The sequence below is a fragment of the Somniosus microcephalus genome, chromosome 1, assembly GCF_052327205.1.
Source record: "Somniosus microcephalus isolate GS21.2 chromosome 1, FLI_Smic_1.0, whole genome shotgun sequence".
In the NCBI taxonomy this organism is placed as follows: domain Eukaryota; kingdom Metazoa; phylum Chordata; class Chondrichthyes; order Squaliformes; family Somniosidae; genus Somniosus; species Somniosus microcephalus.
Window position 1 is genome coordinate 384,010,057 of NC_140987.1, and position 26,598 is coordinate 384,036,654.

Here is a 26,598-nt window from a genome sequence, read left to right on the forward strand (position 1 = left end):
GGGGCGGCTTCCTGATCCTTTCTGGATAGCGCCTTTCCTGAGTGTCTTGTTCTTGGTGCGGAGGCCCCCTGTCGTCAGTTTGTTCATCAGCTTCCGATGCTACTGTTTCTGGGGTAGATGCTACCTGTATGTTGGGTTCATCACCAGGTGCACGAGTCATGGGGTTGACTCGTTCCTGTGACTCTAGGATCTGGTCGACATGGCGTCTCACAATGTTCTCCCCAACATCCACTGTGTACATTAATGGCCCCTGCCGTGTGCATATCGTTCCTCGTTGCCATTTCTCTGTTCGGTAGTCGCGGGCCAAGACTGGTTGCCCTCCGTTGAAGCTCCTTGTCGGCTTCTCATTGATGTGCTGGAATTGCTTATTCTCAACATCTCTTCGTACATTTGGTCTGAGCAAATCCAGACGAGATCTCAACCTTCGGTTAAAGAACATCATGGCTGGGGTTTGGTTGGTGACTGCATGTGTCGCATTTCTGTAGGCTAACAGGAAATTGTCCACCATATGCTGCAGTGGAATGTCGTCATCGCACATGGCCCTTACTGCTTTCTTAAAGGTTTGTACAAACCTCTCAGCCAATCCATTTGTGGCTGGATGATACGGGACGGATGTATAATGCCTTACCCCATTCCTTTTCATGAATCTTCAAAACTCTTCGGACACAAACTGTGGTCCGTTATCAGAGCAAATCTGCTCTGGCAAGCCGTTCCTGGCAAATATGGTCCGTAGGACTGCAATCGTTTTCTCCGTGGTGGTGGACGACATTTTGATCACCTCAGGCCATTTCGAGTGCGCATCCACGGCTATTAGAAACATTGAGTCCATGAATGGACCAGCAAAATCAATATGCACCCGTTGCCATGGAGATGAGGGCCACTCCCATGGGTGTAGAGGGGCATGTGGTGGTGCATTTTGGACCTTCTGGCATCCTGAGCAGCTCTTTGTCAGGTCCTCGATTTGCTGATCGATCCCCGGCCAACACATAAGCCCTAGCAAGGCTTTTCATTTTTACCCCTCCCAGATGGCCTTCGTGAAGCTTATTGAGCACTCTCTCCCTTAACTTGGGTGGAATTACCACTCGGGATCCACACATCAAGGTCCCCTGGCATACTGACAGCTGTTCTCTTCTGGATGAGAATGCTGGCAACAGTGAGTCGCCATGTGTTGGCCATCCCTTCACCGTCAAGTCATATACCCGAGACAGTGTCGGGTCATTTCGGGTCTCCTTCTCTATATCAGCGTTAGTTACTGGCAAGCATTCAATTATAGTCGAATGAAATATTTCGACAGGGTCCACTGCTGGTGCCTCCTCCGCAGTAGACAGTGGCAGGCGTGATAGCCCTGATGCGCCTCAATAACTTCAAGGCTCAAAGTTAACTGGATAAAACTAGGCTTTTATTAGCAAAGAAAGATGCCTGTGTCTTCACCTAGCATTCTGCTGTTCTGCTGCAAGACAAGCCTGGGCTTGTCTTAAGTAGGGCCAGGTATGGGCGGAGCCGACACACTCAATGAGGAGAAAGGGGGCGGTGCACTATATACAATGCAAGGTAAGAACACAGGAGCAGGCAATACAAACACAGGAGCAGGCAATACAATATATGTAGTTAAATACAGAGTCTGATGAATGACATATTTCATCACATTCACCCCTTCTACAGATTTAGTCTGTCCGGGGGTGTGATAGTCCTCTGTGACCGACGTAACAGTTGCGGTGCCGCGGGTGCCGGATGGGTGTCCCAGGTGACCTCCTGGGTCACTGCCGGGTCGCCACCGGGGTTGTTGAAGGAGTAGGTGGTGGGGGTACCGTTGGCTGGTGTTCTTCCGGGGGTGATGAAAGAATAGTGGGTGGAGTGGGTGGGTAATAGTTGTTGTGGTTGTTGTCGTTGTTGCTGTTGTTGTTGTAGTCGTTGTCATTGTTGCTGTTGTTACCGGCTGGGGCGAGGTCTTTTATGGACACAGTGTCCTCCCGTCCGTCAGCGTGCCGGACATACGCATATTGTGGGTTGGCGTGGAGCAGGTGCACTGGCTCCACGAGAGGGTCCGTCTTGTGGCCCCTCACATGCTTCCGCAAAAGTACCGGACCTGGGGTGGAGAGCCATGAAGGTATGGATACGCCTGAGGTGGATTTCCGGGGAAACACAAACATTAGCTCATGAGGCGTGGCATTAGTGGCGGTACACAATAGTGACCGTATTGAGTGGAGCACATCTGGGAGGACTTCCTGCCAGCGGGAGATAGGGAGGCCCTTGGTCCTTAGAGTTAGAGTGACTGCCCTCCATACTGTCCCGTTCTCTCGCTCCACCTGACCGTTACCCCGGGGGTTGTAGCTGGTGGTACGGCTCGTGGCAATCCCCTTGGACAGCATGTACTGGCGTAGCTCTTCACTCATGAAGGACGCCCCCCTATCCGTGTGGATATAGCTTGGCATACCGAACAGGCAGAACAGGCTGTTGAGGCATTTGATGACCGTGGCGCTGGTCATGTCTGGGCAGGGGAAGGCGAATGAGAAACGGGAGTATTCGTCCACAATGTTCAGGAAGTAAACATTGCGGTCGACGGACGGGAGGGGGCCCTTGAAATCTAAGCTAAGCCGCTCAAAGGGCCGTGTAGCTTTGATTACGTGGGCTCTATCAGGGCGGTAGAACCGAGGCTTGCACTCAGCGCAAGTGCAGCAGTTCCTGGTCAGAGACCGAACTTCCTCAATCGAGTAGGGTAAGTTGCGGGACTTTATGAAGTGGAACAGCCGTGTGACCCCTGGGTGGCAGAGGTTGTTGTGGAGGGTCTGTAGCCGATCCCCGGTGGCGTTGGCACACATCCCTCGTGAGAGGGCGTCGGGGGATTCGTTAAGGGCCCCCGGCCGGTATATGATGTCGTACTCGAAGGTGGAGAGCTCGATCCGCCACCTAAGAATCTTATCATTTTTAATCTTCCCCCTCTGTTTATTATTGAACATAAACGCTACCGACCGCTGGTCGGTAAGTAGGGTGAAGCGTTTGCCGGCTAGGTAGTGCCGCCAGTGGCGCACTGCCTCCACGATGGCTTGGGCCTCCTTTTCCATGGAGGAGTGTCTGATCTCGGGCCCCTGGAGTGTCCTCAAGAAGAAAGCTACGGGCCGCCCCGCCTGGTTGAGGGTGGCCGCCAAGGCAAAGTCAGACGCATCACTTTCCACTTGAAAGGGAGTGTTCTCGTCCACTGCCTGTAGCGTGGCCCGCCCAATATCCTGCTTAATGCTTTTGAAGGCAGCATAGGCCTCAGCAGAGAGCGGGAAAGAGGATGCTTTCAAGAGGGGGCGGTGTTAAGTCTGTGTGTTCTAGTTATGGTTAATAAGAATCACTGCACACAGACCACAAGAGTAAATTCAACAGGTCTTTACTAGTCGGAGGTCAGGCTGAACTGCCCAATAAATCATTACACAGCACTTATATACCGGTGTGGTCACCACCGGTATTACAGTATACAGCAGCCAAGATAAAGTAGTGCATCTCTTAAAATAGTTCTCTTAAAGGTGGAAATGTTACATACACCACAATCCTCCCTTTTTAGCTTAACAGTATATATTCCCCATTAACATAACATAATAACATATATACACAACTTCATGTAAAAACAGTTCACAGATTCAGTCTCTGAGGAGGCCTCCTGATCCGAGACGGATAACGCCTTTCAGGGGTCTCTGTTTCTCATTGCTGGGGTGACTCATCTAATAGTCCTTCACTGGACTTAACAGCTTGAACTTTCGTAACTTCAGAACCAGCATTGTTGACTTCTAAAGGCTCGAGTACCTTGGGAAGTTTTTCTGCTTCCAGACTGATTTGGCTCAGTTCGGAGGGACCACGTGCGTGACCTGGTAGGGGTGATAATGGTTCAGATGAGTCATCATCTTCTGCTTCCTCTCTATTGTCTTCTATTTCCTCCATCACTTCAGCTTTTGCCTCTGCCACCAATTCCCTGAGTGGCTTATTACTGCTGACACTGCTCACAAAAGGGTGCTCTTTCTTCTTAGCTTTCAACTGATCGATGAATTTGACATATTCCCTTTCTTGCTCAGCTTTGATTCGTTTGGCCTCATCGTGCAGACGGTTTGTGTGTTCCTGTTCCATTTTCTCAATCAGCTGCTTCTGCTGTCTTTCCAGATTCTCCAACTCTGTGTCAAAGAACTTTTTCTTTGCATTCATCTCTTGCTCAAAACGGCGAATCATTTGTTCTAATTGCTGTTGTAGTTTGAAATTGAGTTGAGTTCGAGCCCGGTGTTCCTCCTTCTGAAGCAACCGCAATTCTCGCAGCTCCTGCCGCCTTAGGAATCGCATTTCCTCAGCTTTCTTCTCATCCTCACCAATAATCTTTGAAGTAGTGACACTCACTTCCACTCCATCGACAACAAATTTTCTAGTTTGTTTCAGAGTTTTGTTGTATGCTTGGTTACCCCGTATTGATAGAGAGCCACTTTCCTTGTTTAAAGAGAGATCACCTGAAAGGGAAATGTTCAAGTCAACGCTATCGGATGCAGATATGCTACCCGAATCAGAATTTCTCTTTGACTTTCTATTGGTAGAATCTACTACTCCATTGAGAGTTAATGAATCTGGGACCAGAGTGACTTGTTTATCAGATTTACTTTCCTTTTCATTTCTGGTTCGCAATTCTTTTTCATTCTTTGAATCAGCAGTGCCCTCAGAAATGTGCATGTCTGTAGACTGGACAGACTCAGAATTCTCTGTCAAACTATGTTGTTGTTGTTCAGTGGAATTCTGTTCTGATACTTTGTTCTCTTCTGAAGCATTTATGCACTCCTTCGTTTTTCCATCATTAGTCTGCAAGTCCATTTTAGACTTGTCTTTTGCACATGGGCTGGTCTTACCATCATCAGTTCCAGAGTCTGAGCTGATTGTCTTCACCGAGTTCTCACTCTCTGCTTTGTCACTGTCACTGCTGCATATGCCCTCATCCAATATTCTGGACAATCGTTCAGGTTTGACATCTTTTTTTCCGGAATCTACCGTTATTGCTTTTAGGGAGTGCCAGTCCATATTTATTTTCCTGATCCACTCCCGTCCCAGAAGTGGTGGACCTCCCTCAGGTAGTACATATATGTCCATTCCTTGGTGTTCTTTGCCCTTGTGTACCACCTTGACTTTTATCTTTCCGATGGGGTATACTCTTTGCCCCGTGTATGTCTGCAATACTATCTCCGTGTCCCGTAGGGGAATATGTGTGAATAACCTTTTGTAATCTTGCTTATTCATGACCGTCAACGCCGATCCGGTGTCCAATTCCATCTTCACTTGGACTCCTGCTATCTGAAGTGTGACCCAGATAGTTTGTAGGTCAGCTTCCTTACTCACATTGTGAATTCTCAGACTACCCAGTTCCTTGCTGTTGGAGTCTGAATTCGAATTCTGTTCATCCGAACTCTTCTCAGCCACCTTATGTACCTTTCTGCACTTTTCCTGCGGTGACTTTTTGTTGCTGGTCTTCTTTCCTGACCGGCATACTTTAGCTATGTGACCAAGCTTGCCACATTTTCTACATTCCTGATTTTTAAACCAGCATTGGTTCTGATTGTGTGTTGTCTTTCCACAACGATAACATTTCGCTGTACCCAAAGCCATTTGATCTACGCTGAGTACCGCTGCCTTCAGCTGCATTTCCGCAGTGCCTCTCACTGCGGCTTCGTGTGATGCTGCAATAGTGACAGCCTTATCAAGTGTAAGATCATTCTCTTCAAGCAGCCGCTTTTGTGTTCCTTCTTTCGACAATCCACACACGAATTTGTCTCTCAGTGCCTCTGTCAGTCTTTCCCCAAACTGACAGTATTTCGCTAGCTTACGCAGTTCAATTAAATACTCCGCGTTGCTTTCCTCTTTCAGTTGCGTTCTCGCATAAAATTTAAATTGTTCCACTAACATCAGCGGTGTGGGGTTCAAATGATTTCTCAGGACAGCAACAATATTAGCGAAAGCCTGATCCGCCGGTTTAGCTGGTGATAGAAGATGCTTCAATAGCCCATATGTCTTCACACCCATTGAGTTTAGTAAGGTTAGTGCTTTATCTTCATCTGATATTTTATTTGCCTTACAATAAATCTCTATGCGTTCTACATACGTGGCCCAATCTTCAACATCGGGATCGAAATCGTTGATTTACCACGCTTAGGCATCCTCGCAATCTTCTTGAGAAACAAAAAGAAATTTTTATTTTTTTATTTTTTTCAAAATGGCGGTTTCCCGTGCTTGTCTTCTTCCCCCGCCTACGAAAATGGCGGCTTCCTGCGTTTGCCTTTCTCCCCCGCTGGCTGTAATGGCGATTGCCGTATCGCTGCGTTCTCCCTCCCCAGCGGTTCTCAAATCGTGCCTCCCAGCCCCTCTTGCAGTCCGGTCCTTTCCCCCGGCTGCGGCTGAGTTCTCCGCGTTTTAAAAAAAAAAAAATTATTTTATCCCGCGCCTCGCGGCCTCGGTAGCTGCCCGGCCTTTTTCCCCGGTCGCGGTCGAGCTCTCTCTCGACGCTGTTGCGTCTCCCAGCCCGCTTGCAGCCCGGTCTTTTACACCGGCTGCATTTGCATTCACCGCGGCTCCCGTGCCTTACGCTGCCCCAGTCTCAGCGCCTCTGGCCCCGACTTCTGTCCGGCTCTTTTCCCCGGCCGTGGTGGAGTTCTCCGCCCTTATATCCTCCGTTTTTTCCTCCCCTACTTCACAGCCAACGTGGCCAACTTGCTGCTCGTCGCTGATCGGCTTACCCACCACTGTGATAGAAGGGATGATCACTGCCTGTTGCTGATGGAAGGCTTCGTGTCAGGATTCTTCCTTGCTCTTCAGACCCGAGTCTTTTCTCAGCAGGATGATGAGGGCGGATGCCTCTTCTCGACGCCCGTTAAACTGCCTTGGATATGTCTCTGCCGCAGGGTAAGATCGTCATCGTCGCCACTGTTAAGTCTGTGTGTTCTAGTTATGGTTAATAAGAATCACTGCACACAGACCACAAGAGTAAATTCAACAGGTCTTTACTAGTCGGAGGTCAGGCTGAACTGCCCAATAAATCATTACACAGCACTTATATACCGGTGTGGTCACCACCGGTATTACAGTATACAGCAGCCAAGATAAAGTAGTGCATCTCTTAAAATAGTTCTCTTAAAGGTGGAACGGTTACATACACCACAGGCGGGCTTTATCGGAGTAGTTAGGGACCCATTGGGCATAATACGAGAATAACCCCAGGCACCTTTTCAGGGCTTTGGGAGTGTTGGGCAGGGGCAGCTCCCGTAGGGGGCGCAATCGGTCGGGGTCTGGTCCGATTTCCCCATTCTCCACCACGCTGCCTAGTATGCAGAGGCGCGTGGTGTTGAAAACGCACTTGTCCTCGTTGTAAGTGAGGTTGAGTTTTTGTGCGGTTTTCAGAAACCTCGCAAGGTTTGAGTCGTGGTCCTGTTGGTTGTGGCCGCAGATGGTGACGTTGTCGAGATAGGGGAAGGTTGCCTGCAAGTGGTGGTCATCGACCATGCGGTCCATCTCCCTCTGAAAGACCGAGACCCCATTCGTCACCCCAAAGGGGACTCTGAGGAACTGGTAGAGGCGTCCGTTTGCCTCGAAGGCGGTGTACAAACGGTCCTCTGGTCTGATAGGGAGCTGGTGGTACGCTGACTTGAGGTCGATAGTGGAGAACACCCAGTATTGGGCAATTTGGTTCACCATCTCGGATATGCGGGGTAGCGGGTAGGCGTCTAGTTGGGTATAGATGTTGACTGTTTGACTACAGTCAATCACCATCCGCTTCTTCTCGCTACCCCTCACCACCACCACTTGGGCGCGCCACGGGCTGTTGCTGCGTTCAATAATGCGCTCCCTCAGGAGCCTGTCTACCTCGGTCACGATAAACTGCCTGTCCTCCCAGCTGTACCTCCTGCTTTTGGTCGCTATTGGCCGGCAGTTAGGGGTAAGGTTCGCGAATAGCGAAGGCAGCTTTATCTTCAGGGTAGCCAGACTGCACACTGTGAGGGGCGGCTGGGTCCCACCGAAATTGAGCATGATGCTTTGGTGGTGGCACTGAAAATCCAGGCCCAAGATCACGCTCACACATAAATCCTTCATAATTAACAGTTTAAAATTATTATATACAGTGCCTTTAACGGACAATCGTACCGCGCAGTAACCCGCAATAGTCGATATCTGGGTTTTGTCGGCCATAGAGATCGTGCCCTGAGTAGGGACTATAGTTAGAGAGAGTCGTTGTACCAGACCAGGGTGAATGAAGCTCTCCGTGCTCCCGCTGTCAATTAAACATTTAACCTTGCACCCGTTTACCTCAATGTCCACCATCGATTTGGATAGTGGGTGCGGTCTGGACTGGTCCACTGTGATCGACGCCACTGTAGGGCCCTGATCGGGGCAAGATGGTGGGCCACACGAGGCTGGGTAAGATGGCGTCCACGATGTCTGCTCGCGAGATGGCAGACCCCACGAGGTCGGACAAGATGGCATCCAAGATGGCCGCTCCCACGGCGCGCACGCGGCAGTGGCGGGTTTGCCTGCTGGGTTCCCTCTGCACACCTTCCCAAAGTGCCCCTTCTTACCGCACTTACAGCAGGTGGTGCCTTTCGCCGGGCACAGGTTCCTGGTGTGCTTCGGCTGCCCGCAGAAGTAGCATTTGGGGCCCCGATGCGTCGCGGCGGTCGTAGGGCTTCTGGGGGGAGAGCAGGGCCCCGACGGTGTTGGGCTACCGGGCGGGGAAGATGTCTTCCAACATGGCGGTGCCCTTGGTGCGTACGAGGCGGCGTGGGCCGCGCGGCCTGAAGAGTAGGAGTCAGAGTTCTTCTGAGCCACATCCAGCGATCGCGCTGTGTCCACAGTCTGTGTCAGATCTAGGCCCGTTTTCTCTAGCAGTCTCTGCCGGATGTAATTAGAGCTAAGGCCTGTGATAAAGGCATCCCGAGTAAGCTCGTCTGTGTATACCGTGGCTTTCACGTCTTTGCATTTGCAGTCTTTGCCAAGCACTTTTAGGGTGACTAGAAAGTCCTCTAGCAACTCTCCGGGTCGCTGTGTGCAGGTAGCAAGCAGATGCCTGGCGTACACCTCGTTGGTAGGCCGCTGATAGTGGGCCCTTAGGGTGTTGCAGGCATCCAGGTAGGTGGTGGCGTCTTGGATGAGTGAAAAAACCCGGTGGCTTACCCGATTCTGCAGGATCCCGAGTTTCACATCTCCGGTGGCTCTAGAGGCTGTGACGGCTTTGGAGTTGGGCATAAAAAATTCCAAGCACTGGAACCAGTGTCCAAACCGTGCCGATGCATCCGAAGCATGCGGGTCCAAATCCAAGCGTTCCGGTTTCAAAAGTTGATCCATCGTTGAAAGTTTGCTAATAAAATTGATGCGCCTCAATAACTTCAAGGCTCAAAGTTAACTGGATAAAACTAGGCTTTTATTAGCAAAGAAAGATGCCTGTGTCTTCACCTAGCATTCTGCTGTTCTGCTGCAAGACAAGCCTGGGCTTGTCTTAAGTAGGGCCAGGTATGGGCGGAGCCGACACACCCAATGGGGAGAAAGGGGGCGGTGCACTATATACAAGGTAAGAACACAGGAGCAGGCAATACAAACACAGGAGCAGGCAATACAATATATGTAGTTAAATACAGAGTCTGATGAATGACATATTTCATCACAAGCCCATCAGCGTTTCCATGCTGTTTCGTGCCCTTATACTCGATTTGATATTGGTTCGCTCCTAGAAAAAGTGACCATCTTTGTAGCCGTTGTGCAGTCATCACCGGCACGCCCTTCTTTGGATTAAAGATGGAGGCAAGTGGTTGGTGGTCCGTCAGCAAGGTGAACTTCTGCCCGTGCAGATAATGGTTGAACTTTTTCACTCCCCACACTAGGCTGAGGGCCTCCCTGTCAATCTGGGCGTAGTTACGCTCGGCTGAGGTTAGTGACCGAGACGCAAAGGCTACCGGCCTCTCTGAGCCGTCCGGGAACTTGTGCAACAGCACCGCTCCAATGCCATAGGGTGATGCATCACACGCCAACCGAATTGGTAGTGCTGGGTTGAAATGAGAAAACACCTCTTTTGATGTGATCAATTCTTTGCACTTCTGGAAAGCTCGTTTACATTCGTCATTCCACTTCCATGGTACCCCCGTTTGCAGTAGGGTGTTCAGTGGGTGTAGTACTGTAGACAAATTCGGCAAGAACTTATGGTAATAGTTCACCAGGCCGAGGAATGACCTCAGTTGTGACACATTTTCCGGTGCTGGAGCCTTGACTACTGCCTCAATCTTTTCAGGGGACTTATGTAACCCCTCTTCATCAATAACGTGGCCACAATATGAGATCTGCTTCTGGAAAAACTCGCATTTGTGGCGATTTGCTCGGAGCCCATATTCCTTCAATCTAGTGAGCACCTGCTCCAGGTTGACAAGGTGAGCACTGTCATTTTCGCCCGTCACCAGGATGTCGTCCAAATAACACTGGGTCCCTGGAATCCCTTGCAGGACTTGATCCATTGCCCTTCGCCAAATAGCGGGAGCTGATGCTACCCCGAACACCAGCCGGTTGTATTGGTAGAGACCTTTATGAGTGTTGATCGTGAGGTACTGTTTCGAGGCTTCTTCTACCTCCATTTGCAGGTACGCCTGGGCCAGATCAATCTTAGTGAAGCGTTTCCCTCCAGGTAGCGAGGCGAAAATATCTTCAATCCGCAGAAGCGGATATTGTACCGTGTGAAGGACTGGGTTCACTGTCACCTTAAAGTCCCCACAGATGCAAACTTTCTTTGGTTCCCCAGGCGTATTACTCAACGACCTCTTTATTACAGGAACGATGGGTGTGGCCCACTCGCTCCAGTCCACTTTGGACAGTACTCCTGAACGTTCCAAACCTTCCAGCTCTGCTTCGACGGCTGGGCGGATCGCATAAGGCACCGGTCTGGCCTTAAAAAACTTTGGGCTTGCATTTTCCTCTATTTTGATCATCGCTGTTATGCCTTTTAGTGTTCCAAGTCCCTCCTGGAACACTTCTTGTGCGTCAGTTAGCATTTTTGACAGTCGTCCAGGTGTGGCGTCGTCATCCTTTTTGGCATCTACAGTCAGTGCTTGTATGGAATGCCAATCTAGCTGTATCTTCCGGATCCATTCACGTCCTAGTAGTGGTGGTCCTCCATCTGACAATACATATAGGTCCATTTTTGGTGTTTCCTTACCGTTATATACAACGTTCACCCTTATTTTTCCTTTGGGGTTGTGGTAAACCACTGTTGTTAGTATTGTTGTACTTGTCTGTGCATGCCTCAGCTGACTCCGCCCCTGGCTCCACCCTCATGGCTGGGTATAAAGGTCGCTGCTCAGAAGCCTCCGGCCCTTTTGGATACCAGGCAACCCCAAGAGGCATGCTCTGTTCTTTGGTAATAAAAGCCTGTTTATTACTTACTCAATCTCCAGTCTTTTGTAGCAATTGATAGTGCATCAATTTTATTACCAAAGTTAAATGTTGGCTGCGGATGCTGATCAACCGATGGCGCAAAACGCTGAGCAGCAGGCGCTGCTGCGAGCCCTCAGACCAACATGCCTGGACCTAGACCCCCAAGAAGCGGGTTCGTCGACTAAATTCGCACAATGGCTGCGTTGCTTTGAGGCGTATCTGGAAGCCTCGACCGTGACTCTTGATGAAAATAAACTGAAAATCCTGGCCTCGAAGGTGAGCCACCAAGTCTATACTTTAATCCAAGATGCGACGACCTACGCGGCGGCTATCGACCTACTGAAAGGGCAGTATGCACGCCCGGTTAACACGGTCTATGCCAGGCACCTTTTAAGATCTCGCAGACAGCAGCCCGGGGAATCGGTGGAAGCCTTCCTACGGGCACTGCGGGTACTCGGACGCGGCTGCGACTGCAAGGAAGTATCGGCCGCGGCACATGCGGAGGGACTGATACGAGACGCTTTCGTTGCGGGTCTAAGGTCCGACTACTCCCGGCAGAGGCTGCTGGAGAAGGGTGAAATAGACCTGACAAAGGCAGTGTCCCTCGCGCTCTCGCTCGACGCGGCCCACAGAAATATGGACGCTTTCTCCCCTCATCGCCCCGCGCCGTGGACGCCGCAATCTTGGGCCATGGGACCGCCACCTCCAACTGCTGCAGCGATGTCCAAGGCACAAAAATGCTATTTTTGTGGCCAAGCTAAACACCCTAGAGCACGCTGCCCCGCGAAGAATGCTACCTGCTCCGGCTGCGGGAAGAAAGGTCACTACGTTAGCGCCTGCAAAGGGAAGACCGCTAACGCCAGCAGCGCTGCGTGCGAACCGTGGGCGCAGCCATCTTGTCCGCCATCTTGGGCTCCCCCAGCCGCGTGGGGACCGTGGGCGCCGCCATTTTGTCCGCCATCTTGGACGCCTCCGACTTTGGTTACGGGGGACCCGGACTCCACCACCGCCTCATCGGACGACCGCATCGACACGCTTGAACATACGCTGGCTTCCGTGACGCTGGATCAATCTCTCCCGCATCAACTGTCCAGGTCCATGATGGACATTACGGTAAACGGCTGCACCACTACCTGCCTTTTTGACAGCGGGAGCACGGAGAGTTTTATACACCCCGACACGGTGCGCAGTTACTCTCTCCCGGTCCTGCCGACGCGTCATCGCATCTCTATGGCTTCCAAAGCCCAGTCAGCGGACGTCGGTGGCTACTGTATGGTGACTCTTTCAGTGCGGGGTACTGAATACAAAAATTTTAAACTTCTGGTCCTGCCCCATCTCTGCGCTGCCGTCCTACTGGGGTTGGATTTTCAGTGCCACCTTAAGAGTGTCACTTTAGCGTATGGTGGACCCCTCCCCCCTCTCACAGTCTGCAGCCAGCAGTTTTTAAATCGCCCGCCGCGCGCCATTTGCAGCCTCTCCACCCTTAAAGTCTCCCCCCCCTCCTTGTTCGCTAACCTCACCCGCGACTGTAAGCCCATCGCTACCAGAAGTAGGCGTTACAGTGCCGGGGATAGGGGTTTCATTAAATCCGAGGTAGCGAGACTCCTGAAGGAAGGGATTATCGAGAGCAGCAATAGCCCATGGCGAGCACAAGTGGTGGTGGTGAAGGCTGGCGGCAAACAGCGCCTAGTTATTGACTACAGCCAGACGATCAACCGCTACACCCAGCTGGATGCATATCCACTTCCCCGCATATCTGACATGGTCAATCAGATAGCACAATACCGGGTGTTCTCGACGATTGATCTGAAGTCGGCATACCACCAGCTCCCCATCAGGGCTGAGGACCGCCAGTACACAGCTTTTGAAGCTGACGGTCGGCTCTATCACTTTCTCAGAGTTCCCTTCGGCGTCACCAACGGAGTTTCTGTCTTCCAACGGGAGATGGACCGGATGGTTGACCAGAACGCGCTCCAGGCCACTTTCCCATATCTAGACAACGTCACCATCTGCGGCCACGACCAGCAGGACCACGACGTTAATCTAGAGAAATTCCTCCGGACGGCCCAGCGGCTGAATCTCACATACAACAAAGACAAATGTATGTTTCGTACTACGCGCCTTGCTATTCTTGGCTGCGTAGTGGAGAACGGAGTCATCGGCCCAGACCCCGATAGAATGCGCCCCCTTATGGAGCTCCCCCTCCCCCACTACCAGAAAGCACTGAAGAGATGCCTGGGGTTTTTCTCTTACTATGCGCAATGGGTGCCCAACTATGCGGATAAAGCCCGACCCCTCATCAAGTCCGCCTCCTTCCCCCTGACAGCAGAGGCCTGTGCAGCCTTCACTCTCATAAAAGGAGACATTGCGAAGGCCACAATGCACGCTGTGGATGAGTCCCTTCCTTTTCAAGTGGAGAGCGACGCATCCGACTTTGCCCTAGCTGCAACCCTTAACCAGGCGGGGAGACCCGTGGCCTTTTTCTCAAGGACCCTCCAGGGCCCCGAGATTCGACACTCCTCTGTCGAAAAGGAGGCCCAGGCCATTGTGGAAGCCGTGCGACATTGGCGGCATTACCTGGCCGGAAAACGATTTACCCTGCTCACTGACCAGCGTTCAGTGGCTTTTATGTTTCATAATAAGCAGCGGGGCAAAATCAAGAATGACAAGATCTTAAGGTGGAGAATCGAACTCTCCACCTACAATTACGATATCTTGTACCGGCCCGGGAAACTCAATGAGCCCCCAGATGCCCTATCACGTGGTACGTGCGCCAACGCGCAGGTTGATAGGCTACAGACCCTCCACAATGACCTCTGCCACCCGGGGGTCACCAGGTTCTTCCATTTTATCAAATCCCGTAACCTGCCCTACTCCATCGAGGAGGTCAGGACCATGACCAGGAACTGCCAGATCTGTGCCGAGTGCAAGCCGCATTTTTATAGGCCAGACAGAGCGAGCCTGATCAAAGCCACGCGCCCCTTCGAGCGGCTGAGCATCGATTTTAAAGGGCCCCTCCCCTCCTCTGACCGCAATGTGTACTTCCTCAATATAATTGATGAGTACTCCCGTTTCCCGTTTGCCATCCCTTGCTCGGACATGACCAGTACCACGGTCATTAAATGTCTGAATGACCTCTTCGCCTTGTTCGGTTTCCCTAGCTATATCCATAGCGACAGGGGCTCATCTTTTATGAGCGACGAACTTCGGCAGTACCTGCTCGCGAGAGGCATTGCTACAAGCAGGACCACCAGCTACAACCCCCGGGGTAACGGCCAGGTGGAAAGGGAGAATGCGACAGTCTGGAAGGCAGTCCTTTTAAACTTAAAATCTAAGGGCCTTCCGACCTCCCGCTGGCAGGAGGTCCTCCCTGCGGCGCTCCATTCCATTCGGTCGCTGCTCTGTACACCCACCAATGCCACTCCTCACGAGAGAATGTTCTCCTTCCCCAGGAAGTCCACGTCGGGGATTTCGCTACCAACATGGCTGACTTCTCCAGGTCCCGTCCTACTGCGGAAGCACGTGAGGACCCATAAGGCGGACCCCCTGGTCGAGAGGGTGAGCCTCCTCCACGCTAACCCGCAGTATGCTTACGTGGTGTACCCGGACGGGCGGGAGGACACAGTCTCCATTCGAGACCTCGCACCTGCAGGTGCTCCTGAAACACCCTCTTCGCCACCCACCGCTACTCCTGCCTACCCCCAGGACACAGTCCCCGCACGAGACCTCGCACCTTCGGGTGCCTCTGAGAGACCACCATCGCTACCTCCCATTACCCATGCTCTGACCCCTGTAGACGGCATGCAGCAGCCCCAGGGTCCGCCACCTGCTACTCCTCCTCTGAACGAGACACCGGGTTCAACGTTGGATGCTGCACCATCACCGCCGCTGCTGCGACGCTCAGGACGGCTTACAAGGCCTCCTGATAGACTTCAGTACACGAATTTTTAGTGCACTTCACCCCGCCGGACTCAATTCTAAACAAGGGGTGAATGTGGTAAACCACTGTTGTTAGTATTGTTGTACTTGTCTGTGCATGCCTCAGCTGACTCCGCCCCTGGCTCCACCCTCATGGCTGGGTATAAAGGTCGCTGCTCAGAAGCCTCCGGCCCTTTTGGATACCAGGCAACCCCAAGAGGCATGCTCTGTTCTTTGGTAATAAAAGCCTGTTTATTACTTACTCAATCTCCAGTCTTTTGTAGCAATTGATAGTGCATCAGGGGTAGACTTTTTGCCCCGTGTACATCTTCAAGACAATCTCTGTATCTCTCAAGGGTATATGTGAGAATAGCCGCTTGTAGTCCCTTCAGTTTATGACTGTTAGGGCTGATCCTGTGTCCAATTCCATTTTCACTTGGACTCCAGCTATCTTGAGCGTGACCCAGATAGTTTGATGGTCCTCCTTTTGGATCACATTATGTAGTTTCAGACAACCCAGCTCCTTGCTTCCGGAGTCTGTATCACTTTTCTGTTCGTCTGAACTACTCTCCGTCACCTTATGTACCTTCTTGTACTTCTCCTGTGGAGATTTCTTGCTGCTGGTTTTCTTTCCCGACCTGCAGACTCTTGCTATGTGTCCTACTTTTCCACACTGTCTGCACACTTTGTCCTTAAACCAGCAATCATTATGGTCGTGTGTTGTTCTGCCGCAGCGATAACACTTCACTGTTCCGTATGACATTTCATTTGTGCCATATTCTTGCGGTCTCCGTTGTATCTTTGCAGCGCCCCGTGCGGCTGTTTCGTGTGATACTGCCATGTTGAAAGCCTTTTCCAGTGTAAGGTCCTTTTCCGATAAAAGCCATTTCTGGGTACCTTCACTTTGAAGCCCGCACACAAACTTGTCCCTTAAGGTATCTGCCAGTCCCCCTCCAAACTGGCAGTGTTTCGATAGCTTACGCAGTTCCATTAAATACTCAGCATTACTTTCGTCTTTATGCTGGTTCCTTTTGTGAAACTTAAATCTTTCTGCTATCAGCAGCGGTGTGGGGTTTAAGTGGTTCTGTAGGGTTGACAGTATGTTTCCAAAATCCTTGTCCACTGGCTTCTCTGGGGTTACTAGGTTTCGCAGTAAGCCATACGTTTTTGCACCCATGGAATTCAACAATACCAGCGCTTTCCTCTCATCTGGCACTTCATTCACCTTGCAGTACACTTCTATGCGTTCGACATATGTCGTCCAATCTTTGACTTCATTGTTGAACACTGTGATACTGCCACTCTTCGGCATCCCTGGGTGTGGTTAGACTGGCTCAAAATGGTGTTTTCCCGCGCATCCCTTCTTCTCCGCTGCGGCTCAAAATGGCGTTTTCCCGCGCTCTCCCTTCTTCTCCGCTGCGGCTCAAAATGGCGTTTCCTGCGCTCTCCCTTCTTCTCCGCTGCGGCTGCTCGGCCCTTGAACATCGGCTGCGCTCTGCGCATTTCCCTTTCTTCCCCGCTGACGCTGCTCGTCCCTTGAACACCGGCTGCGCTCTGCGCGTTTTCTTTCGCGCCTCTCTCTCTTCTCCCGTCGATGCCGTTCGGTCCTGAACACTGGCTGCGCCCTGTGCGCTCTACCCTCTCTCTTCTCCCATCGACGCCGTTCGGTCCTGAACACCGGCTGCGCCCTGTGCGCTCTACCCTCTCTCTTCTCCCGTCGACGCCGCTCGGTCCTGAACACCGGCTGCGCCCTGTGCGCTCTACCCTCTCTCTTCTCCCGTCGACGCCGCTCGGTCCTGAACACCGGCTGCGCCCTGTGCGCTCTACCCTCTCTCTTCTCCCGTCGACACTGCTCGGCCTTTTCTGTGCCGTCGGTCGGCTCTAGCCACCGCTGTCCGGGAAGGGTCTGCGCCGTACCTGTTGCCAGCCCGTTTCGCTGGACCACCGTGACTGGAGAACCAAGTGGTCGACGCCCGTGCTTCTGGCCTCAACTTTCTTCCACTGTTCTCCAGGAGCGAATCCCTGGGAGGTAATGCAGAGTTGCAGGTAGGTTCGAATCTGCCTCGTCACCACTGTTAGATCCATGTATTTTTGATGTTGTGTGTCCTTCAATAACTAGACACGAGACTGCAGGAACAATCAACAGGTATTTACTGGATGAGGGTTACTCTGAAACTAAACGTACAGATCCCTACTCAGGGTTTATATACAGGTGTGGTCACTGCCGGTACTACAGTATACAGGAGCTGTAAAAAGTAGTTCTCCCCTTAAAGGTACATACACTACACTCGGCCTTGAATTTCAATCCCTTCTTCAGCTCCTGGAGCTTCTTCGTGGTGAGCTGCACCTCCTGCTGTGAAAGAAAGATGCCACTTGTTATGTTGACCCTACGGATCTGTTTTTTCTTTCTTCCAATTTCCCCCCACCGTCCTGAACATATTGGGGGAAAAATTTGCAGCCACCACGGGAGTTGCCGGTGTTAACCCGGGCTAACGGTTGCTGAAAATGGATGAAGCGCTACCGGAGAAACATTTGTGCTGGGGGCTAACGAGTTTTAGCTCAGCGCTAACTTACTGTGTAACGCCCTCCTGGTGGTGTTAGTACAGGCATGGAAGTTGAAATTCCCACCCTGAAGTAGCGTTCCAGGTTCTAACTGCCTCTGGAAGGAATTGTGGGACATTAAGAGGGCTATGAATTTAAAGGGGCAATTCTGTCAAAACTAATAAAAATTTAAATGAAGTGAAAAAAATGCAGTTTTCAGTCTTTACTGCCTTTTAAAAAAAAAAATTAACATTAAAAAGAAGTTCCAAATGGGAGTCTTCAGCACTTAAAGTTGAATTCCATACAGAACCTCAAAAGATTGGAAAACTGTCTCAGCACTAACACAAATGGCTCAGTAAGCCAGGGAAGGGGCACCCAAGGTCTCGCACGCAGCACTCCAGCTTTGTGTAGGGTGTCAACACTACAAGAGAGGTCCTCTACCGACAGGGGCCAGGAGGCCCTCCAGAAAGAATGATGTGGGACCACATCACTGAGGCCATCACTGCCAGCAGTGTTGCCCCCACCACCTGCCTTCAGTGCCCAAAGAAGCTTCATGACCTCAGACCAGTGGTCAAGGCCAGTGAATGCATCTTCAAAAGCCATCTTCTACCAACTGCACCACTAGCCTCTCACACTTCTCAATGACTCCACCCCTGCCAATCACTCACCTACCAACAATCTGTACCAATCACGAGGCATATCTCCCATTCCTAGCTTCACCTCACCCCCTTGGAGGAGACGGTGCAGGCTATTCTTGGCAGGGGCATGGCTGAGCCCTTGGCTAGCAGCAGGGCAGAAAGGATACAAGATGTTGGTAACGTCATACATTATCCTCCTTCTGGCATGCACCTCTTGCTTTCCCGCACTCCCCTCACCAAAACTCTACCCTTGGGCCTTCCTCATTTCACACACCCAAGAAATGCAGGCTTCCCAGCCAGTGGTTGGCCAAGAAGAAGGAGAGGAGAGTGAAGAAGAAGAAACACCATTGCTCGATTTGACACTCCCAGCCACCAGCCCTCAAGGTCGACCAGCAAGACCAAAGTTAAGGCACATGGGATTGGGGGCAAGGTATTGACTTGCATAGAGAACTGGTTGGCAGACAGAAAGCAAACAGTTGGAATAAATGGGTCTTTTTCCGAGTGGCAGGCAGTGACTAGTGGGGTACCGCAGGGATCGGTCCTTGGACCCCAGCTATTCACAATATATATTAATGATCTAGACAAGGGAACTAGATGTAATATCTCCAAATTTGCAGACGACACAAAGCTGGGTGGGCGTGTGTGCTGTGAGGAGGATGCAGAGAAACTCCAGGATGATTTGGACAGGTTGGGTGATTGGGCAGAAGCATGGCAGATGCAATATAACGTGGATCAATGTGAGGTTATCCACTTTGGTGGCAAAAACAGGAAGGCAGATTATTGTCTGAATGGCAATAGATTGGGAGAAGGGGAAGTGCAATGAGACCTGGGTGTCCTTGTGCACCAGTCGCTGAAGGTAAGCATGCAGGTGCAGCAGGCGGTTAAGAAGGCAAATGGTATGTTGGCCTTCGTAGTGAGAGGGTTTGAGTACAGGAGCAAGGATGTCTTGCTGCAGTTGTACAGGGCCTTGGTGAGACCATATCTTGAGTATTGTGTGCAGTTTTGGTCGCCTTATCTGAGGAAGGATGTTCTTGCCATGGAAGGAGTTCAGCGAAGATTCACCAGGCTGATACCTGGGATGGCAGGAATGACATATGAGGAGAGATTGGGTCGATTGGGCTTGTACTTGCTGGAGTTTAGAAGAATGAGAGGGGATCTCATTGAAACTTATAAAATTCTGACAGGACTGGACAGACTAGATGCAGGAAGGATGTTCCTGATGGTTGGGGAGTCCAGAACCAGGGGTCACAGTCTAAGGATAAGGGGTAGGCCATTTAGGACAGAAATGAGGAGGAATTTCTTCACCCAAAGAGTGGTGAACCTGTGGAATTCTCTACCACAGAAGGCAGTAGAGGCCAATTCATTAAATATATTCAAGAAGGAGTTGGATATATTTCTTAAGGCTAAAGGGATCAAGGGGTATGGGGAGAAAGCAGGGACCGGGTACTGAATTTGGATGATCAACCATGATCGCATTGAATGGCGGAGCAGGCTCAAGGGGCCGAATGGCCTACTCCTGCTCCTATCTTCTATGTTTCTATTTGCAGTGCCCCCACTGAAAGTCAGCAGCCTTCCACCAGCCATGTTGCAGCCACTGGGGTAGCACTGCGTGAGATCAGTAGGCTAGGCAAGGCACACACAAGACAGTCACTAAGAGAATGCATAAGGGTGATGAGTTGATTTCTTGATATCATATTGGGTAGATAGATGCAAAAAGTTGGATTGTAATGTTTAATTTATGGTGGCTTTTATTTCAGCATCGTGGCCAAGAGGACGCTGTCAGTAACAGAGGGAAGGTAAGGTGTGGGACTAATGTTGAAAGGGGAATTGGGGTTGTGGTCATTGGGACCAGAGGTGGATGATTTTATCCCGGATATCCTGGCCAGAAAGGGACTGTCTCGGTTACATCCTTCCTTCTACTTCCTCCTCTTCTGTTTCATCCTCTTCTGTTTCCTCTTCTTCTGATTTTTCCTCTTTGGCTTCTTCCTCTTCAGTTTCCTCCTCTTCGGCTTCTTCCTCTTCTGTTCCTTCCTCTTCTGTGCCTTCCTCTTCTGCGTCTTCCTCTTCTGTGTCTTCCTCTTCTGCATCTTCCTCTTCTGTGTCTTCCTCTTCCCTCTGCGAGCAGATGCTGTAAATTTGAAATGACAACATAAAATGCTGGAAATACTCTGCAGTTCAAGTAGCATCTTGACCTGAGATGTGAACTCTGTTTCTCTCCCCATGGATGTTGCTTGACCTGCTGAGTATTTCCAAAATTTTCTGTCTTCTCAGAGGCCTTCCTTTACCATCCGAGGCCTTGCAAGTGTCCAGCAGCACTCCCTACACATCTAAAAAAACTTTTAACATCTAGTGCAGCAAGCCACTACTTCAGTAAAATAAAAATAAAGTCCAAAAGCTTAAATGCAAACTTACCTGAAAGAGGTGTCTTTTTATTTGTTTATGGGATGTGGGCATCACTGGCAAGGCCAGCATTTATTGCCCATCCCTAATTGCCCTTGAGAAGGTGGTGGTGAGTTGCCTTATTGAACCGCTGCAGTCCATGTGGTGAAGGTACTCCCAATGTGCTGTTAGGTAGGGAGTTCCAGGATTTTGACCCAGCGACGATGAAGGATTGGCAATATACACTTCTAAGTCAGGATGGTGTGTGATTTGAAGGGGAACTTGGAGATGGTGATGTTCACATGCATCTGCTGCCCTTGTCCTTCTAGGTGGAAGAGGTCGTGGGTTTGGGAGGTGCTGCTGAAGAAGCCTTGGCGAGTTGCTGCAGTGCATCTTTCAGCCACGGTACACCAGTGATGGAGGGAGTGAATGTTTAAGGTGGTAGATGGGGTGCCAATCAAGTGGGCTGCTTTGTCCTGGATGGTGTTGCGCTTCCTGAGTGTTGTTGGAGCTGCACCCATCCAGGCAAGTGGAGAGTATTCCATCACACTCCTTACTTTTGCCTTGTTGATGGTGGAAAGGCTTTGGGGAGTCAGGAGGTGAGACACTCGCTGCAGAATACCTAGCCTCTGACCTGCTTTTGTTGCCACAGTATTTATAAGGCTGGTCCAGTTAAGTTTTTGGTTAATGGTGACCCCCAGGATGTTGATGCTGGGGGCTTTGGCGATGGTAATGGCATTGAAAGTCAAGGGGCAGTGGTTCGACTCTCGCTTGTTGGAGATATTCATTGCCTGGCACTTGTGTGGCGCGAATGTTACCTGCCACTTATCAGCTCAAGCCGAAACATCATCCAGGTCTTGTTGCATGCGGGCATGGACTGCTTCATTATCTGAGGAGTTGTGAACACTGTGCAGTCATCAGCGAACATCCCCATTTCTGACCTTATGTTGGAAGGAAGGTCATTGACGAAGCAGCTGAAGATGGTTGGGCCTAGGATACTGCCCTGAGGAACTCCTGCAGCGATGTCCTGGGGCTGTGATGATTGACCTTCAATCACCACAACCATCTTCCTTTGTGTTAGGTACGACTCCAGCCAGTGGAGAGTTTCCCCCCCGATTCCCATTGACTTCAGTTTTACTAGGGCTCCTTCATGCCGCACTCGGTCAGATACTGCCTTGATGTCAAAGGCAGTCACTCTCACTTTTCCTCTGGAATTCAGCTCCTTTGTCCATGTTTGGACCAAGGTTGTAATGAGGTCGGCAGCTGAGTGGTCTTGGCGGAACCCAAACTGGGCATCAGTGAGCAGGTTATTGGTGAGTAGGTGCTGCTTGATAGCACTGTTGATTACACCTTCCATCAATTTGCTGATGTTTGAGAGTAGACTGTCTGCTGACAGCACCTCTGTGTTGAATTACAAGAGAAATGCAGGGAACAGCACCAACCGCTGTACATGGCCTTCTTTGATCTCACAAAGGCCTTCGACACTGTCAACCATGAGGGATTATGGAGTGTCCTCCTCAAATTCGGCTGCCCTCAAAAGTTTGTCACTATCCTCCGCCTGCTTCACGACGACATGCAAGCTGTGATCCTGACCAACGGTTTCACCACAGACCCAATTCACGTACAAACCAGGGTCAAGCAAGGCTGTGTCATCGCACCAACGCTCTTCTCGATCTTCCTTGCTGCAATGCTCCATCTCACCCTCAGTAAGCTCCCCACTGGAGTGGAGCTAATTTACAGAACAAGCGGAAAACTGTTCAACCTCCATCGCCTCCAGTCCAGATCCAAGGTCGTCCCATCCTCTGTCATCGAATTACAGTATGCAGATGATGCTTGCATCTGCGCTCACTCGGAGGTCGAACTCCAAACCATCGTCAACACCTTCACCGAAGCGTACGAGAGCATGGGCCTTACACTAAACATCCGTAAGTCAAAGGTCCTCTACCAACCTGCCCCCGCCACACAGTACTGCCCCCCGATTATCAAAATCTACAACAAGGCCTTGGACAACGTGGACCACTTTCCATACCTCGAGAGCCTACTGTCAACAAGGGCAGACGTCGACGACGAAGTCCAACACCGCCTTCAGTGTGCCAGTGCAGCCTTCGGTCGCCTGAGGAAGAGAGTGTTTGAAGACCAGGACCTCAAACCCGGCACTAAGCTCATGGTCTACAGAGCAGCAGTGATACCCGCCCTGCTGTATGCCTCAGAGACATGGACCATGTACAGCAGGCACCTCAAAGCACTGGAGAGGTACCACCAACGCTGCCTCTGCAGGATCCTGCAAATTGATTGGCAGGATAGGCGCACCAACGTCAGTGTTCTTGCTCAGGCCAACATCCCCAGCATCGGAGCTTTGACCATGCTCAATCAGCTCCGATGGACGGGTCACATTGTCCGCATGCCCGATACGAGACTCCCAAAACAAGCACTTTACTCCGGCATGGCAAGAGAGCCCTAGGTGGGCAGAGGAAACACTTCAAGGGGCCCCTCAAAGCCTCCTTGAAAAAGTGTAACATCCCCACTGACACCTGGGAATCCCTGGCCCAAGACCGCACAAAGTGGAGGAGAAGCATCCGGGAAGGCGCCGAACATCTCGAGTTTCTTTGCCGGAAGCAAGTGGAAGCCAAGCGCAGGCAGCGCAAGGAGCGCACGTCAACCCAATCACCCCACCCACCCACCCCTTCAACCACAGTCTGCCCCACCTGTGACAGAGACTGTAGGTCCCGCATTGGACTCATCAGTCACCTGCGAACTCATTTTTAATGTGGAAGCAAGTCATCCTCGGTTCCGAGGGACTGCCTAAGAAGAGTCTGCTTGCATGCTGCGTTTACCTGGCAAGCTTCGAACCCAGCGCTGAACTCAGCGCAAAGGTCCAAGTTCACCGTGGTGATGTTGCTGTGCACATCACCACTCTCTCATTTTACTTTGCTAGGCGATACATCTTACCAGCAGCGCTGCTGAGCCTGGGAAAATGGAGGACACCGCCGGACCCACCACCAGCTGGCGAAAGATCGGCGGCCGCCCTCTTTGCCATTTTTTGACAGTAACAAGTGGCATAAAGCCCCTGAATTTTTAGCCGACCCTTGCAGGGTAGGGCTGCAGGGACTTTAGCAGCCCTCCGGTGATCGCCAAGTGTCCATTCCTGGACATTGAGTGTCAGCAGGCATAAGAGCAAAGCCTGATCCATACACGTGCATGTTCCCCCAGGAATCACTCACCAGTGATCAGGTACATGAGCCTGGCTGATTTTTGCCCTCCCTGGCCCAGGGGTGCAGAAGCCAATTGTATTGCTCCAACTGCTCCCCCAGCTGAGATCAGGACCCCAGTGATGTTGATGTGGACAAATCATCTGTGGGATTCATAAGGTGAAAGAATTTGCTTAGTTAGCATTGGACTATGCTTAAACTGAGGACTGTATCACAACAACAACAACTTACATTTATTGAGTACCTTTAACATAGTAAAATGTCCCAAAGCATTTCACTGGAGCGTTATCAAACAAAGTTTGACACCGAGCCACATAAGGACATATTCGGATAGGTGCTTGATCAAAGAGGTAGGTGTTAAGGAGCATCTTAAAGGAGGAGAGGGAGGTAGAGAGGCAGAGAGGTTTAGGGTGGTATAGTAATCTGGGATGTTATGATTAAGGTTATCCACCAGGTGGTGCTGTAGCCAATGCTGCTGCTAAGGTCAGAGGTTTGCTTCCTGTCAAGGTCAGCAAAGGTGCAATGCCTGGAAGCAGGCCTGCCTGGTTGTCTCGCAGTCGTTCAATAAAGTACTCGTCTTAATCCTCATACCTCGCCTCTTCGAGTTCCTTGTCTCACTACATGGATTTATCACATTTGGCGACGAGGTAAAACAGGACCCTGAATAAGAGAAGTCTGCCAGGACGTTTAAACAACAAAATCAGGAGCTGCAGTTAGCTACCAGTTGGAAGAGAGCATGGCTGCCACGGTAGGAACGGTCTCCACTTTTGATATTCAAGCACAAACTTGGGAGGAATACTGTGAAGTGTTGGATTATTTTTTCAAAGCAAATGAAATAAATGATGCCGGAAAAAGGAAAGCCATTCTGCTTAGTTCATTGGGAAGCCAAACCTACAGTTTGATGAAGAACCTGCTCAGTCCTGAAAAGCCTGGAGACAAATCATTTGTTGAATTAGTAGCTGTGCTAAAAGAACAATTCAACCCTAAGCCTAGTGAGATTGTACAGCGGTTCAAGTTTAATTCAAGGAACAGGAAAGAGGAACAGAGTGTAATGGACTATGTAGCGGTGTTGCGTAAATTGGCACAAGATTGCAATTATGGGAACAACCTGAAGGAAAAGCTGAGAGATAGGCTAGTTTGCGGAATAATGTACGACTGAATGCAGTGCAGATTATTATCCGAGACTGGGCTTACTTATGAAAAAGCATTGGAACTTGCTCAAGCCATAGAGACAGCGAACCGAGATGTAAAAGAAATACAGAGTTCAGACAGGGCTAATGCTACGCAAGTTGCAGGTCAGGTTGTTGTGCACAAGTTGAACATGCGTCAGAAACCACAACGTGAGCATGTGAAGGCATGTTATAGATGCAAGGGCGATCACCTGGCGAGTGAATGCCGGTTTCTGGAGGAAAAGTGCTACAAGTGTGGGAAACAAGGACACATAAAATGAGCTTGCAGGGCGAAATCACCTGTGGAGGAATCCAAACCAAAAGGGGGAGGACAGCAAAACCAAGGGAGGGAAGTGAAAAAACATGGAGCACACCACATCAGCGGGAAAGCTGAGGAAGAAGAGGACATGTTCATAATCTATGGCATGTTAAAGAACATTCCAAAAGTGGCTCCTATCACATTGCAACTGACAGTAAATGACTCTAAGGTGAACTTTGAAGTGGATACAGGGTGCGGCGTGACCATAATGAACAAGGCAGAGTACTCAAAATTGTGGAACCGTGCAAAAGTTCCAGCGTTAAAGCCTTGCTATCTGCATCTTAAAACATATACAGGTGAATGAGTAGCGACATTAGGTACAGCTAAGGTAACTGTGCAACACAGGGACACAGTGGAACAGCTACCTATAGTTATAGTATCGGGTACCGGACCAAACCTGTTAGGTCGGGGCTGGATAAAAGAACTTAAATTAGACTGAGGAGCAGTACATCAAATAGATGCGGGCAAACAGTTGACTTTGCAAGAAGTGTTGAGTGAACATGAGAATGTGTTCAAGGAGGAACTTGGCACATTTAATGGCCCCCCCAGCTAAGATTTATGTAGACAAGGAGGCACCGCCAAGGTTTTTTAAACAACGACCTGTGCCTTATGCCATGAAGCCAAAGGTAGAGGCTGAGCTTGACTGTCTATTGAAAGAGAACATACTGGAGCCGGTGAAATGCTCAGAATGGGCAGCTCCCATAGTACCTGTTTTAAAACCAGACAATTTGATAAGACTCTGTGGAGACTATAAATTGACAGTCAATCGGGTGCCCAAACTAAAGCAGTATCCTATTCCCAAAACAGAGAGGCCTAGAAATTCAGTGGCCTGCGCCACCAGTTTGCGCCCAAAGAGGGCTTTTGCGCCACTGTGCAAACCTACCGCGATATTTAGCGGGGTGCTAATGGCGGCGTTAGCCAGTAGCGCTGCGCCACCACCGATGATGTCATCGGTGTGTGCAGCGCCCCGCTAGCGCCCCGCTGGCCATATTTGGTTGCTGCCGCCTCCTCCGCGCCGG